General features: G+C 40.3%; 1 protein-coding gene across 2 annotated transcripts in view; it reads right to left on the bottom strand.

The window, feature by feature from the left end:
• STAG1 (stromal antigen 1) overlaps nt 1–13,477 on the bottom strand; it is a 402,324-nt gene extending 388,847 nt beyond the window's left edge. Inside the window, exon 1 of one of the 2 annotated variants that reach the window (XM_042954675.1) lies at nt 13,165–13,477. The gene's annotated coding sequence lies outside the window, so the exon portion shown is untranslated. The remainder of the gene's footprint in view (nt 1–13,164) is intronic. The other variant, XM_042954671.1, reaches the window with a different exon arrangement.
• Nucleotides 13,478–14,947: the final 1,470 nt, after the last annotated feature.

Genomic DNA, 14,947 nt, shown 5'->3' with positions numbered 1-14,947 from the left:
CGTCCTGCTAATTACTAGTTATGTGACCTTTGGAAAATCACTTCACTGGGTCTCAGTTTCCTCATCTACAAACTGAGACTTAACCATAGTACCCACCTCACAGAGTTGTAAGAATTACATAACATATTAAAATGCTCAGAACAGTGTTTGATGTATAAGAAATCCTATTAGCAATATTATACGATATTATTATATTGCTGTTAACTACTATGATATAATTTTGTTTCTTAAACATGTGCATCACTGCAGTAAGTTCTATTGAACAACACTGTATCAGACCACAGGGTAGTTATAATGCCTGGTGAGATAATGCGTATCTTTTTCTTCTCTAAGTTTTTTAGGAAGAGCTTAGAAAAAAAAGCACTCTAAACCCAAAACATTTTTTTTTAATCTAGTAACTTTCACATGTAACAAAGAATTTTGGTTTCAGTCCTATTTAACAAGTCAAAGAAGAGTGGGGAAGAAAAGAGACTATCTCTAAGGATCTCTTTTCTGAGAGATAACCAAATAAATGGACTTTTTCATTCCCTGTCCACCCTAAACATCAAGCTATCCACTAAACTCAGCAAATGATACCATGCTTAGTTAAGGAATTACCTATTTTATTCAAATATAATTGTTAACTAAAAAAGCAAATTTGTGATGTAGTAATATAAGCTTCTCTGACACAGTAAATAAAAGATCTGAAGTTGCATCTAACAATTAGCCTGATTTTTAAAGTACACATTATGATAAATGGTTTTTAGGACAACTGCAATATCTGCAACTTAAAAATACTTGATTTCTATTGGCAACAAAACCACAAGTATTGCTAGTGCATCTGTGATTTGCTGCACACATTCGAAATCAAAGAAAATGCCAAATCTTGCCTATAGGTTAATGAAGATAAACACGTGATTATGTTCTAATCAAAGTTCATGAGCCCTGGCTTAAAAAGATTGCTTTAAGGGGCGCCTGGGTGGCTCAGTTGGTTAGACATCTGACTTCGGCTCAGGTCATGATCGTGAATCCAAGCCCCACATCAGGCTCTAAACTGACAGCTCAGGGCCTGGAGCCTGCTTCGGATTCTGCGTCTCCCTCTGTCTCTCTGCTACTCCCCCACTGGTACTGGCTCTCTCAAAAATAAACATTACAAAAAAAAAAAAAAAAAAGGGTTGCTTTCAGAGATTAGAGTCACAAAACCCTGTATTCAAACTCACCACTTCCTAGCTAGGTAATACTGGGAAAAGGTACTTAACCTCTATACCTCACCTGTGAAATGGGAATAATACCAACATAAGACTTCTGTGCTATCTAGGGGCACCTGGGGGTGTCTCAGTTGGTTGAGCATCCTACTCTTGATTTTGGCTCAGGTCATGTTCCCAGAGTTGTGGGATCTTAAGTCTCTCTCTTTCTCCCTCTGTCCTTTCCCCACCTTGTGCTCTCTTTAAAAAGAAAAAGAAAAAACAGAAGATTGCTGTGCCATTTCATTACTATTATGCTACTAGATACAGTATTTAACACACCTTCAAAAAACGTATATACTATTATAATCAGTAACCAAGGTCTGACAATTATATAGTTCATAACCTTCACTGTGCATCAGAAACTCAGATTTGTGGAAGTTGATCTGAGGTAGATCCCAATCACTGGTATATTTTTAAAGCTCCTACATGATTCTAATGTGCAGCCAATGGCCTAAAGACAAAGTTCAAACTCTTTAGTTTGGCACACTAAGAATTCTTATCACTACTTACAGCTCTATATTTTAATCACTCCTCCACAGGTAACCAATACTCTGAACACACACTGAACTAACACTTCCTCAACAAGTGGACTATAGTAGTACCTCTCAAACTTCAGCATGTATCAGAGACATCAGAAAGACCTGTTAAAAATTGCTGATGTCTCTCTGCAAAATTTCTAACTTAGGTGGACTTGGGAAAGGTCCAAGAAGATGTATTTCTAAACAAGCTCCCAGATAATATTGACACTGCTGCTGCATGGACCACACTTTGAGAACCACCAGGCAACCCTAGATCACAACCGTGTCCCTTTATATTCACCTAAAATGGCATTCCTATCTCCACCATCCCACTCTTGACTGGCTAACTATCACTTTTCTTTCAAAACTTACTTAAGAATTCACTTTCAGGAAGCAATTGCTCATTTCATCAAATCACCTCAAGGCACTTATCACATACTATAAAACTTGACTAGGAAAAAAAACCACTATAGAATGTTCTTAATGGTACACTAATGCTAGCATATGCGACTACAAAAGTTAGGTAAAGAGGCCTCCTTTGGATGAATTTTAAAAAGGTGAAAAAGGCAAATGGACAGTCTGTCAAACAGAATGAAATCTGGATTTCAGTCCTCACCTACTCCCTTGGCCAGACACCTTTATGCAAAGCACCAATTCTACAATCAATCATGACAGCCCTGGCATAGCATTACTACTAAAACACAAAGGAAGTACACCTAGACCAACCCCGGATATGAGGAAAGGAGGGAGAGAAGGAGCAATAAGGCTATCAGGAAAGGATGGAGAAGGTATCAGTTAAGTACTAAGTCATGAGTTATTTTCTCTGTACATAGAACAAGAACTGTTTTAATGTCTTTATACCCACAGTGTATGGCTCACTGTAAATTTCAATAAATGCATGAATGACTTACAATGAATAAAACTGTATGAAAACAGTTGCTAATATAGCTCTTTCTCACCAAATAAAGAAGCAAACACACACCCATAGCTGGCACCAAAAGCTATAAATAACTATCTAAATAATAACGTTTTGGTCTGTACACTTATCAGCTAGAAGAAAGCACAAATTTTTCTAATAACCAGATGGGAGATCAGAAGGCATAAGGAGCCTGCAGAAAATACACTTAGGTATTTCAAAATTAAAGACTTTCAAATCAAAACCTATGCGTTACCTGATTCAGAGTTGATTTCCTGAGTATTTTTCAGTAGACACTAAAAAATGTACAGGAATCTTGGAAACTAGGTCCAAGACACTAATTTCACAATGAAGAAACTGAGACCCAGAGAAGTAATGATTCAAAGACACATAGCTAATTAGTGGTAGAGCTGTAATTAAAACTCAGGTCTCTACCCCTTCGCTAGTTTTCTAATACCATGCTGCCTTTACATTTATAAAATAAAATACTAAATATTCATAACTTAAAAACTTGAGGGTTTTGTTCTTTGTATCCCATTTTTATGAAAGGACAAAGCAGTCACTCACCATCTTATTTTGTCTAAGAATTTTCTCAAAGATGTAACTTTGAACATAAGTTCTGCTCTCAGTAAAATTCATTCCTAATCTCTTTGTATGCAAAATTACACATGCAAAACTAATATTTGTAAATAATAATCCTGATACTACAACCATCAAAATGTCTCAATTACCAAGAAAGGATTACAATACCTTTACAGGAAGCAGTACATTCTTAAGAAAGAAAAAAGATAGGGGAGGGTGGGTGATGGGTATCAAGGAGGGCACCTTTTGGGATGAGCACTGGGTGTTGTATGGAAACCAACTTGACAATAAATTTCATATATTGGAAAAAAAAAAAGAAAGAAAAATGAGCCTAATTTTTGAAATATGTTTAACAATAAGCAGAAAATTCTGGCTATAAACCTCATCTTAGTTAACCAGAATATCTCATCCTCTAACCACTCTTATTAATAGTTTTAATCTAATAGTAGTTCTATGTGCTGATAAGACAAAATTAATTAAAATTCTTTGCTTCTGGAAAGTAACCTCATCATTTATAATTTTATTCACCTTTTAAATGCAAAATTAATGTCCTTTGAATTTATGTGCAATGCAATACAGTCTAATAGTTAAAAGCTAACTTTTTAACTTCTACAGCAACCCATGACAGAGGTATGTTTCGGTTTTTTGGTTTTTTTACATACTTATTTTTGAGAGAGAGACAGAGCACGAGCAGGAAAGGGACAGAGAGAGACAGAAACACAGAATTCATAGAAGGCTCCAGGCTCTGAGCTGTCAGCACAGAGCCTGACACAGGGCTGGAAGTCACTAGCTGTGAGATCATGACTGAGGTGAAGTCGCACAACTTCACCCACTGAGCCACCCAGGCGCCTCCAGAGGTATGCTTTTATTCCCGTTTTAGAGATGAGAAAACTGAGGGTTAGAGAAGTTAAAGAACTCACCAAGTTTACATACCTAGGAAAGGGCTGCATTACAATTTAACAGAGGTGGGGTGCCTGGGTGGTTCTGTCAGACTCCTGATTTCAGCTCAGATCATGACTTAGCAGTTTGTGAAATCAAGCCCCTTGCTGGGCTTTGCATGGACAGTGTGTAGCCTGCTTGGGATTCTCTCTCTCCCTCTCTGCCTGTCCCATGCTTGCGCACATGCTCTCTCTCTCTCTCTCACAAAATAAATAATTAAGCATTAAAAAAAAAAAAGATTTTAATACAGGCAGTGTGACTCAGGTGCTAGCAATTCTTAGACAATGGCTTTCTTGGCCATTTATCATGGGATAGTGTTTCCTTCACCTGTAAACATACAAACTTTTTGACTATCCCTAACAATGTAAGACACACAGAAATGCATTTTCCTCCCAAAATGGAACTTAAGCTCTAATAATAAAGTAGAACACAACTTAAGATATTTTTAGCTTTTATATCCTGCACGTCATAAAAATTTCTGCACATTTGCTACTTTATACTATCTCTACTAGAGGAGAGAGGACACCTACCTCTCACTGCTATACGTGAGACAGAAAAATTAATAACCTGATATAATCAGGGTCAACAGAGCTTTGAGAGTAAGAGGGAATCAGGTACCTCAAAAGGGACAACCAGGTCATGTTCATGCTTGACTATGTATAAAGCCCATTTTGTCTGCCTCTCTAAGATTGAGAAGATAGGCAATGATCTCTCAAATCTCTACCTGGACCGTTAAACCAATTAAACAATTAGAAGAGAAATTTTGTCAGAGAGCCTAAAAACAGTACCAGTAATATTTAATTATTGTCACCATGAATAGAAAAGAAAGGGACTCTGCTGAAAAACTCTTCTGACTCTTGTTTGTGGCTTCCATTTACTATTTCAGGGTGGAAGCCAGCTCCCCATAATTCTGCATTTTATGCTTCCAAAGTATCTTGAACCTAACCCCCTGCACAACATTTCATGTATTATTCCTGTTGGTTTCCTTTACTGCTTTGGGGTTTTTGTTTTAGTTTTTAATCTCTCCTAATAGAACAGAAACTTAAGAGCAAAACCTATGTATTTATGAATTTTATATACTCAGTACTCATCATGGAGTCGACCCTCAAAAATATTTATCGAAAAAAATCTTAACTGGATTCCCATCATAGAGATAAGACAACGAAGACCTCCAGAAATTAAATGTTCCACCCAAGACCACACAACCATCATATGGTGGAACAGGGAAGAAAACTAAATCTCTATAAAATAAACTTCAAAATGCAAAGGATTTCAATATGCAAAAATGAGGCTGAGAGAAAAATGACCTTTTAAGAGATTTAGAGTCTGGATTCAGAAAGTAAGCCTGGGCTGGCTTAAATACTGGCTGTATCATTTATTAGCTGTACAGCCTTGGGACAATCAATGTACAATACTACACAGGATACTGTGCCTCACGAACACTACCACTTATCAGATCTTGTGATGCCAACAATAAATGCAATAAAACAATTGGAACAAATGAAAATATATAGAGGATGATAAGTGCTGGCAAAGTTATCAGGAAAGATTTTACACAGACAGATCCTACAATTCAGTATTTACTTTTTATTTTTTTCTTTGTGAGCTGTATCAATTATGCAGCACAATACATAAAATCTCAATAACAGTTTAAAGAACTGTTTGCTTTATAAGCAAACACCCCATATACCCCCTACTAAGGTCAACAAACAATACTCCAAAGATTTCTTTACATTGTGCCTCTCTCCCATCACAAACTTGGGAAGTTTAATCTAATTAATATTAAATTTAATCTAACCTATAAAATGGATAACAATAACTACCTCATCAGCTTACTGCAAAACATTTATTGATACATAGTAAATGCTCAATACACATATAAAACAGAACAAAGATGGGAAGATAGGCTAGGATACAGGTATGTTAATCCAATTTGCGGAAAGCAAAAACTCAAAGAGAAGCATAGTACAGAGATAGAGCTGAAAGGCTAGGTTGTAGCCATATGAGAAATATAAGGAAAACTAAATCACAAATAACATAGGGAAAACTAAGAAAATTCACTGGGCAGTTTTGGGACACAATCCTCCATGGGTCTCTCACTTTTCTGCATATCTTCAAAACAGAGGCACTGAATGCCCATGTCCCAATCTTTTCAAGAATATTAGTATAGTGAACAATCTTGGAAAGACAAACAGCATCTCCTTCAAAGAAAATGGGAAGCATGCTTACCATTTATCATAAGGATTCAAGTTTCCCCACTGCATATACAGATCTTAACACTACCATAGTGCATAAAAACTGGGGCTCAGAGATCTGATGCAAATGCTGATTCTGTCATTAACTAGCTGTATGGACTTGAAAAAATTAGTATACAACACTACACAGGATACTGTGCTTTATAAACACTGCCACTTACCACTAATGGTATTGCTGTAATGCATTGTTCTTTACCTCTGATCAAGGAGCCCCATGGCTCCTACCAGCATCCATTAAACTGTGGCAGGTTAACTTGTTAGCCTTCAAGTAGGGTAAAATCTCAGGCCTTTCACCATTCATGACATTACCACATAATCAATGTCTATTGTAAGTGAAAGATTCCACTTCCATATTATCAGAAAGAAGAAAAAAGCAAAACAACTACATGCTGCCTTCAAGAGGTATATGTAAAATACAAAGAAAAAAAGTTTTTTAAGTAAATCAGTAAAAAAGATATACAATGAAAAGAGTAAGCTCGAGAAAGTTGAAGTGGCTATATTAATATCACATAAAGTAGACCTGAAAAGTATTACCAGGGATACAGAAAAATATTTCTTAATGGTAAAAAGATCAATTCATCAGGAAGACATATTATAAACTGTATGTGCCTAAAAACAAGAGTTTCAAAATACATAAAACAAAAATTGACAAAATTAAAGGAGAAATAGATAACTGTAAGAAATAGGCAATTATGACTAAAGTCATAGTTGTATATTTTAACCTCCCTCTCAGCAACTAAAAGAACTAGACCTCTCTCCAAAATTAAAAAACAAACAAAAATAACAGCAAATACACAAATGACTTGAAAATGCTACACCTTAATCTAATTGATATTTACAGAATACTACACTCAACTGCAGAATACACATTGTTTTCAAGTGTGAAAGATACATTTACCAACACAGACCATGAAACAAGGTTCAATAAATTTAAAGGAATTAAAATCATACAGTATATTCTCTGACCTCGAAATTAAGTTAGAAATCAATAACAAGATCTCTAAAATCATCCCAAATGTTTGAAAATTGAACCCATTCTTAAGTAATCCACATATCAAAGAAATTACAAAGCAAATAAACTACTTCAAGCTGAGTAACAAAAATACAACATATCAAAATCTGTGGAATACAGCAGTGTTTATAGAAAAATCGATAGTTTTCAATGTTCATATTAGAAAACAAGAAATGTCTATGGAGCACCTGGGTGGCTCAATCAGTTAAATGTCAGACTTCAGCTCAGGTCATGGTCTCACAGTTCATAAGTTCAAGCGTCAGGCTCTGTGCAGACAGCTCAGAGCCTACAGCCTGCTTCAGATTCTGTGCCTGCCTCTCTCTCTTCCCTCCCCCCACTCACACTCTCTTTCTTCCTCAAAATAAACATTAAAGAGAAAAAGGAAGGAAGGAAGGGAGGAAGGGAGGAAGGAAAGAAAACAAGAAATGTCCAAAATTTATGACCTAAGGTTCCACTTTAAGAAGCTAGAAAAAAGAGATGGGGCACTTGGGTGGAGCAGTCTGTTGAGCAGCTGACTCTCGATTTCAGCTCAGGTCATGATCTCACAGTTCGTGGGACTGAGCCTCTCATCAGGCTCTGCACTGAACATGGAGCCTGCTTGGGATTCTCTCTCTCCCTCTCTTTACCCCTCACCCATCTATCTTTTCTCTCTCTCTCTCTCTCTCAAAATAAATATTTTAAAAAGAAACTACAGAAAAAAGAGCAAATATGTAGAAGAAAAAAATTATAAGGAAAAGAAAAAAATGAGATAGAGAAGATGAATGGAGAAAAGTAGCAATGTTATTACCTGAAAAGACAGTAATACTGGTAAACCAAGAATGAAAACTGGTTAAGAAAAAAAGAAAGAACATACACCACCAGAAATTAAAGAGAAGATACCACTACAGATCCTACAGACATTAGAAGGATAACAAGGGAATCTTGTAAACAATTTATATCAATAAATCAAATGAGATGAACAAATGTTTAAATACAATTTATCAAAACTGACATGATGAAAAAAATCTAAACAGCCATATGTCTACTAACAAAACTAAATTTGAATGTTATCAAAAACCTTCCCCCTCCCCCCCCCAAAAAATCCCTATCTAGGTGGTACCATTGGTGAATTCTAGTAAACACTCAATTGAGAATGAATATCAATGCTAGACAAATTATTTCAGTAAACAGACCTATTTTATGAGGCCATCATAACCATATACTGAAACCTGACAAAGACATTACCACCAAAGAAAACTACAAAGCAATATCCCTTATGAATATCTCCAAACCCCTAAACAAAACATTAAATATGAAACATGAAATACTCCAAGTGAAAATTACCCTAGAAATCAAGGATAAAACAAATTCTTCTGCAAAATTAACTGTGTCAATTTATACCACTGCCAAAAGCAGTATAATTTCTTCACATTCTCACCAACACTTGATATTATCAGAATGTTTAATGTTTGCCAATTTGACAGAAGCAAAATGGTTTCTTCTTATGGTTTTACTTGGCACCCTCCTGATTACCAAGGTATAATTCACTGCTCTCCAGTTCGAAGTCACGATATCACTTAGGTGAGATGCAACCAACATTCTTTATTTAAAAAACAAAATCTGAAAATATCGGAGAGCACTACATAAAGGCTAAATACTATTTCATGAAACTTTTATTTCCTGTGTGTGTGTTTGTATTGGGTCACAATATAAAATTTTTTTGTTACCTGTGAGCTTCTAGCAAGTTAAAAGCTATTACTGTAGCTGTTTAATTACAGCAAAACTCTATGAGATATTTGGGCAACTTAATAGTGCACCCTTTCTGCCCATAGCACAAAGGAATGTATTTTATAAAAAAAAAAAAAAAAAAAAAGTAGGATTTAAGATGTCCTTCAAGCACAAACTGGCAAAAACAGAATTAAAAGAGGAGGAGGAAAAACCTAAGGGAAGCAATAAGGGATGAATTATATGGAGAAAAGATTCTATAAAACCAACTGGTCTATGACCTACTTAAAGCTCACTTTAAAAGAATCCCATTTCTCAATAAAACAGGGTTTCTCTCAGCACTAAGGTAGGAAGCTGGGATCCTATCCTCTTAACTATTGAAATGACAGAAAGCTAACCCCTCCTTCTCTGCAGGCATTCCCCTAATTCCCATCTCAAGATTCATCTCATCCTGGGGCTTAAGTAAGAATATTCTTTTAGGTCTCTACTTCCTGCTTTAGGTAGAAATACCTTAACTCTAAAAATTTATATGCTTATTCGGCTAACAAAGATTTACCAAGCCCCTATTATATCACCTATTAAGAAATCAAATTTTATCCCCCTAACAATTTTAACTCTTTATATTGAAGAGCTATATTCTTTAAATTCTTTATTCTTTAAAGCTTGATATCCTTAACTATAACTCTCCTAATTGCCTCCTCTTGAAAATATTTTGCTTCTTGGACTCAAACCATCCCACATACCACCTTCTGCTACCTTCTTTGTTCCACCAACAATATCTCTGACCCTTACAAATAACTATTTTCGTAAGAACAACTTCTTTACAATCTGCAGACCAATCAAGCCATAGCAATTGCCTGCTGCAATCAGTATGTGAATCTACCTGTCACTTAATGGCTTAAGCATTAAAATCTCTTACCTTATTAGATTCAATCTGATCTCTAAAATGGGTAAAACAATAGGTATGAAGGAATAATGATAATTAATTTCCTACTGCCTTATTACCTGAAGTTTTTTAATTCTAGTTTTTAATTTCCTTTAAATGCAATAAAATATTTTTATAGAAGGAGGCACTTAAAATGAGGTACGAGCAAATAATGGGAAAGTAAAAGGTTTAAAGACAAGTAAGTATGAGTAAATTTATCAAGTGGGTTATTGCTCTCCCTCTGTGCTCTCCTTATATGTCTGGATTCTAAAGACTCAAACGTAAAGATACCCCTTTCCCAATGGCAGGCAAAATTCTAAGAACTCTCAATGACCCACATCCTATAAATTACCTTCCCTTTGAGTGTAGGGGACCTGTAAACATAATGGGGTATCATTCCAGTGGTGGTTACATGGCAAACAGATTTTGCATATGTATTTAAGGTCCCTAATCAGTTGAGTATGCCAAAAAGGAAATTATCTTGGGTGGGTCTGGCCTAAGGAGATGAGCTTTAAAAAGGGGTCTTAAAGGGGAGTCTAAAGGTCAAAAGAAAATGAACATACTCCGGGGCGCCTGGGTGGCTCAGTTGGTTGAGTGCCCAACTTCCGCTCAGGTCATGATCTCATTGTTCATGGGTTTGAGCTCTGTGTCGGGCTCTGTGCTGACAGTTCAGAGCCTGGAGCCTGCTTCAGATTCTGTGTCTCCCTCTCTCTCTGCCCCTCCCCGCTCGCGCTGTCAAAAATGAACAAATGTTAAAAATAAAAAATTTAAAAAAAAAGAAAAGAAAGAAAGGATGAAAAGGAACATACTCCTTTACTATAGGATTAAGCAGCAAAGAAAAAAGGGGAAAAATCGAAGAAGAGAACTTCCAACTACCTCCATTTTGACATCAGTCTGTACTTTCTAACTGATTAAACTCCTCTTTCCAGCTCCTCTCTTAAATCAGGCAAAACACCCAAAAGGCAAATCATCCCCTGATGGGACCAAAACTACACCCACAAGCAATAAAGACTGCACTGAGCCAGTAAGACCCATTGTGACTGATGCCTGGAGCCAGGTGCTCTTGTACCCATGCACCCATGCTGCAAAAAAGATGTATCTTTTTCCCCAGTACACTATATGCAACTGCACTGATCATGAAGATACACAGATCCACAATCAAAGGGAAAAGCTAAAATTGTATAAAATGTTTAAGCTTTGTTAAACTACCATATACTTTATAATCTTCCATTTTAGTGATGAGAAAAGTAAGGCTCAGAGAGTGATATCCCAAAGACAATAAACCTGGGGAATGTTTAAAGTAACTTCCAGAGCTCTTTCCCCTACACCACAGCCCCCTTAAAGCTTTAAAAACGCCACTGAAATCAACAGTTAATTTTATTACTGTCTTCAAAGCAAACAATCCTAGTAACATAATTTCCCACCTTTCACATCTATTTCAGTAACTCAGCTTTGTCAGAACATCAAAACTAAAGTGGATACTGAGAAATTTCCACTCAAAAGTAGTCTGGTTGTAAAAATGACCATCGGTAAACTGCTTGAATAAATTTAAAATACATTTATTATAAATGTGAAGAAAAAAATTAGCAAAACACCTGTAGGTTTCCCAGAACTTTATTTAGAAAACAATCGGTGTTATGTGTTCACAAAAATCAAAAGTAGACACCCTTTCCATATCTTTCAGTATTTCTCCCCTTGTGCAATTTTTTAAATCTGAAATCATCACTGTAAATATGAGAACATGGCACAATATTTCGTACAATAAATAAGTCCTTTTATGTTCACTGTTGCGTATATTTCACCATAAAAATTTGCAATTTTCTTAAAACACACATGGAAAACTAAAAGGTAGAGTCGTATTCAAATTCCACAAGTTACAAATCACACAACTTTCTTGATACTAATTCAAATACTTTCACAAACACTGTATTTCCTAGGAAGATGAAAAATATAGTCCTTTCTAGTCACGACCACGCGAAGGAATAAACTATATTCATCACCTTAAGAATTTTAACAGCAAATAATTCGCTACCGTCACATACAAACAGCATTGTTTTGAGTCTATAAGCTTCCAAAACCATCCCATGATTTATACGCCCCGGGCACGATTCTCTGCAATGTGAAGAGAATCGATAACATTTCAAATGTGGGTAGAAAGGGTGACGTGACAATCCTAAGACCTGAAAATTTTTTAAGTCCCTAGAGCACACAAGAAGCACCCAGTTCAGACACTCCAATCGAGGCCCAGGTCCAACTCCAGGCACTCCAGTTTCCCAGCTCTTCACCCCGCCCCCACCCCGAGAAAGGAGGGAAAACAACTTTTATTGGCCTCTTCTCCCGGGGAATTGGCAAACTAGCGGGGCAGTGCTCCGGTCTGGACACGTTTTACAGTGAGGCCTCCGTCGGGGGCGGGGAGGGCAGACAGCGGGAAAGCCTGGCTTCGAAGCCCCCTCTCCCCCAGTCGCAAGCCCCCTGCCCCACCCCACCAAGAAGAGGCCCCGGCCGGCCGCCACGCCGAGCGACCCCCAGGCCCCTCCGCTGAGGCGAGCTTGTTGTCATGTGACGCCGCCGCCGCTAAAACACCGCAGAAACGCAGGGCGGCGGGCGGCGAAAGGCATTCGCACCAGCCCGCCTCGGCCCGGCCCCGCCGGGCGCGGGCGAGTCCCGAGAGTCCGGGCGGGGGGGGGGGAGCGGAGGGCGGAGGGCGGGCTTGGCGGCGGGCCCGAGCGCGCCACAAAGGCTTCCGCGCCCGTCGCTGTAGTGCCCGAGCGGGCGGGGGCACGATTTTCAGGCCCGCGGGAGGGGTGGGGAGGGACGAGGGCTCTGGGGTGCCCGCCGCGCCCACAGCCGCCCCCTGGGCGCCCGGACGGCCAGCGACCGCCGCGCCCCGCACAGGCCCACGCGGCCTCCCTCCCCCGCGCGGGGCCCGCGCCCGGCCCGCCCGCCCGCCCGCTCCTCGCTCGCGCTCTCTCGCTCTCTCGCTCTCGCCCGGCCTCCATCTTGGATCCGCGCTTCCAGCCCCCGCGCCGCTGCCGCCGCATTCCCCCTTTCCCGCCCCCCGCCGCCGTCGCCGCCGCCCGCACTCACCTCAGCTGCCCATCCGGGCGCCGCCGGCCGTCGACCTAGTTTCCCCCCAAAAGTCTCCGGTGTGTTATTCCCGATGTGGGGGGGTTGTTACGGGGTGGTCGCCGGGGGTTCGGGAGCGGGGGCCGCGCCTTCAACGGAGCTGCAATCCTAACCCGCCATCTGGTGGCATTTTCCACACGCCAATGGCGCCGCTGCAGACTTGGGTCCGGACCGCCCTCTGCTGGCCGCGGCGCTTACTGCCTAGCTGACGGGACGGGCCTGCCCGGAAAGGGGAGGGAGCTGAGGCGCGAGCTGGGGACCGCAGCGGGGACGCGCGCAAACGCTTTCCTGTGGGGATTGCGCGCACGCGCACCAGCGGGGCGGGAAACGTGGCCGCTGCGTGGAGACCCCGCCCCCACACGGAGCCGTAGCCTAGCTCAGCCAATCGCAATCGGCGGATACCTCTTGGTGAGGGCGTTGTGGACCGTTCTTGGGCCGCCTGAGGCTGGCAGAAAGACGGCCACGGTGGCGCCTGCGCGCCCTGCTAGCCGAGTTGCCGCCCGCCATTTTCGGAGCTTTTCCGAGACCTGGGAGGGAGGCCCGCCCCCGGCCGGTTCACTGAAGCCCCTCCCCAGGTCGCGAGACTGGCGCTTCCCTGCAGCCTCGTCTGACTAGTGCTGCCTCCACCCCACGTCCGGGAATCGCTCTGCGGAAATAGGAGGGAGTGAAGGTGCCAAGCTCTTCATCCAACTCTCCTGGGTCTAACGAGGGCCTCTGAGCTTAGCATTGTATTAGCTACCTTTTGTTGACTGTTGGGAAGACGGTTTTGCGAGCGAGGGTGAAAAGGTTTCGAGAACTGTTTGGGCCCTCCCTTGCCGACCTAGACGCTACAGTGCCTGCCCCAGGCCGATTGGCGTCGTCCCTGCCTCTGTAAAGCAGATCCTCTCCGTAGTGCCGGCTTTGCATAAGGCGGCAGCATTGGCTAGTTAGTGAAAAAGGAATGTAGCTGCACTGGGAAAATACAGCCTCAGCTTTGAGAGTTCTCTTCCCACAGCGTAGGACAACTCTCAGTGGCTCTGAAATGAACGTATTGACTAATGTGAAATGTAACCAAAATATGTCCTTGAACGTCGCCTCTTCTACCCGCCTTTCTGTGGCAGTGGCTCCTACATTTCACCTGCTCACAACTTTTCAATACAAAAGTGAATCCTTAATCTCCCTGGTCAGCAGCCCCATTCATGACAATTCTTTATTGCTAGAGCCAGCTCTGTTTTAATATTGCCTTAGAATCCCTCAAATCCTTTAGTCTTCAGACCCAATTTCCAATAAATTACCCCTATTACCTGTTTCTTTCCCAAAGGTCACAAAGTGTGCGGCTGTTTCACTGGAGGAAGTCACAGTCGACCTAGACGGGTATGAATTCGTGACTGGCCTCCCATCTATAAATTTTTTTTTTTTTTAACTAATCTCTGGTTGACTTCTCATATTTTCCTCAAAGACTTTACAGCTTTCCTTATTAAAGGTTCCAGTCCCAATCCATACTAATAGGTAACTTCATTTAGTTTCCTGGAATCTAAGCTCGAATTCCCAATTCTGGTTTGATTTCTCTCCATCTTAAAATATCTGTAGTCACATTCTGTTCATGATCTCAAAAATTCTCATCAAATTAGCCTGTTCTCCACTTCTCTCCAAAGCCAGTCCTCCCTGGACTATGAATGCCATCCCTTCCCACTTCCTTCCACCACTACTTTCTTAAGGTCTTGTATCTTCATGTCCTTATCCGTCAGTTTCTTTTCTGCTTTTC

The sequence above is a fragment of the Panthera leo genome, chromosome C2 (genome assembly GCF_018350215.1).
Source record: "Panthera leo isolate Ple1 chromosome C2, P.leo_Ple1_pat1.1, whole genome shotgun sequence".
In the NCBI taxonomy this organism is placed as follows: Eukaryota; Metazoa; Chordata; class Mammalia; order Carnivora; family Felidae; genus Panthera; species Panthera leo.
This window is presented reverse-complemented; position numbering and strand designations above follow the sequence as displayed.